This window comes from Nannospalax galili, unplaced genomic scaffold (assembly GCF_000622305.1).
Source record: "Nannospalax galili isolate Female #2095 unplaced genomic scaffold, S.galili_v1.0 scaffold72, whole genome shotgun sequence".
Taxonomy (NCBI): Eukaryota; Metazoa; Chordata; class Mammalia; order Rodentia; family Spalacidae; genus Nannospalax; species Nannospalax galili.
In genome coordinates, this window is record NW_008336933.1 from 59 (window position 1) to 3,409 (window position 3,351).

Genomic DNA, 3,351 nt, shown 5'->3' on the forward strand with positions numbered 1-3,351 from the left:
ATGTAAACCAGGCTGGCCCCAAACTTACAAAGGTCTGCCTGTCTCTGCCTCCCAAGTGCTGGGATTAAAGGCGTACACCACCACTTCCAGCAGGTAAAAGATATATTTTTATCTTGAACAAATTTGGGCAAGTTTAAAACTCTTTGGAATGCTGTCAAGAAGAGCAATGCAAGCCACACTAGTTATGGTAAGGACAGTGGAAAGAAATGCTAAGTCCAAATCTAGAGGGATACACTCTAGCTTGCCAATTTCCTTCTGAAGTCCTAATAGTTTTCTCCTTATTGACTACCCTTGAACAGGTTCCATGTGTCCATTAGGAAGGGAAAACACAATTCCCCCTGTCAGCTAACCCTCTTATTGTGATTAGAAACTCATCCCTGGAAATTTTTCTTTTTAATATTAAAAAATTAGAACAGTTATTATAACAAGTAGATACCAAGAATGATAATGGCGTTATTTCATTCAGCACATCCAACTAATCAGGGTCCAGACTACTCCAATTCTAGTGGTCTATGGAATGTGCCGTTGGTCTGTGGAATCAACAACAAATCCAAATCTCACAATTACTTCCTGAACAGATGACATTTACTGGACTCCTATGGAATGCAGACACTATTCCTGCTATTTAATACAGAAGACTTGAATGTTACTGGAACTCTTAAACAGATATTTTGCAGCATTGGGGATTTTCTGAGAAGCTATTTTTTGTTTGTTTTACCCTTTATGTGTTTTCACATTGCTTAGTTTCATACTGTGCACACACTCACTATAATACACTTCTCCGCTGGATATCTGCAGAGCGCTACATGCAGGATGCACATGGAGACAGGCTCCATCCACACAAGCTTGCAAGTCACAGTGTCTCCCTGGCTATCCTATGTCCTTGCATCAAAAATATGCACGGAAAACCATTTCTTTTGTAAAAACTTTATCATACAAAAATGGAAAAGTACTGCATTATTTACTATCTTCAAGATTTCATGAAATCTCACATATTTCCTGTTCCATCTTCTAGTATCTGATCCTTCCTTTTACAGAGGGTGATCCGTTCTTTGACATTCGGTTCATGATGCTCCCTGGTATAATACAAGAGATTTATTTTTTTAAATATTTTTATTTAGTTTTTGTAAATTTCAAATAATGAATCTTAATCAATTTTAGATGCCCCCACTCACACCTTCCTTTAAACCCTCAACAGATTTCATGCGCTCTTTCATATGGTTAAGTCCTAAGCAATCAAGAATTTGTACCCAGATGTTCTGCAACTTTCTATAGCACATTTAGAGAAGAAACCAGAAGCAAGTGAGATACTTACAAACTCAAAGTATACTTGTGTGGCTAGGTCATGGTTGTAATGAGACAGGAAGATCACACGTCCATACATGTCCTTAGTGGGCAAATGGATCTGTGGCAGGGAGGCCACATTCTCCCATAGGAGCAGGTTTGACACCAGCAGCAGCAGACATGTCCCTGCTATAAGGAGAGAAACACACTGAGGTGATCTACTTCAATGAGTTTGCAAAGGTTAACTGTTGAAGGGAAGCCTTGCTCAACCCAAGGGCCTTCTACTGCATGATTTGGTTCGACACAGATGGAGTAGGGAATCATTTTCCCCACTATAAAATGTAGGCAAATCATTACATGTCCCAATACACAGTTGGAGACTTGGATGACTTTCCTCATCTTTGTCTTACTCCAAAAGTGCTTCTCAACATTGTGTTGAGGACATGCAGAGGTCCAACTAATCCCGACTCAGAGTGTTAAGTCATTCTCTTCCCTTATTTTAATGTACTGAGAATTTATGCTGATTTTACATTTGGGGAAGTAAATTTTATGGCTGCTATTAATTGATTCCTCTTGTTGATATCACCAACAAGACTGTCAGGACAAGACTGCTTTCCCTGTCCCTAGGTCGTTTGACTTATAACAAATTGGGAAACAAAAACACCTGTCATCATAGCCTACAGTAGGTTTCAGAATTAGTGTTTGCCGAGCTTCATCTTAGTGAGCAGGCACATAGCAAGACCCAGCACCCCAAGATTCTACCTTTTTCCTGTTGAGACCATTGAATCTTGTACACACAACCAAGTCTATTCCTCGCTTTCAGGCACGAGGTCAATTGAGTTAAATTTTTCCTTATTCTGCAATGGAAGATGTTCAGCAGCATGTGCCTTCCAGATACCAGTAACAATGTCCTCTTTTGTTCTCATGCCAACAAATGCAAAACAAAATGTCCTGGGATTTTGCAGATGCTTCCAGACAAGGAGGATTCCTTTTTTAGAATAATAATTTCCCAGTTTTGGAGCAATAATGTTCCAGAAAATAGTTCTCGATTTTCAGTTGCCTTATGGCACAAGGTGAGACATGAACAAACTTCAGTTCCCCATAGACACTGCACCAGTGACACCAAAGGAGTACTGTGTTAAAACCCAACTTTGTAGCTGGGTGAGGTGGCACACGCCTTTAATCCCAACACTCAGGAGGTAGAGACAGGCAGATCTCTATGAGATCAAGGCCAGCCTGGTCTCCATAGCAGATCTAGGCCAGCTGAGGCTACAGGGAGACCCTGTCTCAAAAAAAAACAAAACAAAAACAAAAACAAAAATAACCCCAACTTTGTAAACTAATGCATTGAGAAAGCTTAATTAGAGGAGCATTGATGAAGGTCTACTTACAGCAGCGTGCTAGAGTTAATGACAGCTTCAGGTCCAAGAAGGTCCTCCACAGCATGGTCACCAACTCAGGAAAAACACTGCTCCTGAGTCCTGCCTTCAGTCAGCTTTCCACCTGCTATATACACTAACAGACTCTCCCTACAGCCAAGCAGTTATTTGGGGCAGAAGGAAGCAATGTCTACAGCCCAGGTGAGGGTGCAATGACTCTGACCCTCAGGGAGTTTTAACATGCCCTTTACTTTTACACAGTCCTATATGTATTGTTGGCTGATTGCCATACTGTCCGTAGGGTTCAAGTTATTTTGCAGATCCCAAGAGCCACCTCTGTTCCATGATGACTCATTGTCATGTCAAGAAGGAGAAATAGACGCATTCCCTAAATCTTATCCCCTAGTTCAGGGCCTTGTGTCCTTTCTGTCATGTCTTCAGCGATGTTCCCTGAGTGTGTCAGGTGATGATAAAAACACGAGATTCTTTTCTGAGCCTTGGGCCACCATATCACAGCAACAGTGCTTGATCATCAACAGTTCATGCGAACAGGAACCTGTACAAGCAACCACGAAGCACTGAAAAGTGGCTTTGGGCAGAAAGCAGGTGACTGTCCCAGTAATCCTTAGGGCGGAGGATAAATGTTCAGAGGGCTGTACAGGCTCATCACATCCATTTAGCCAATATC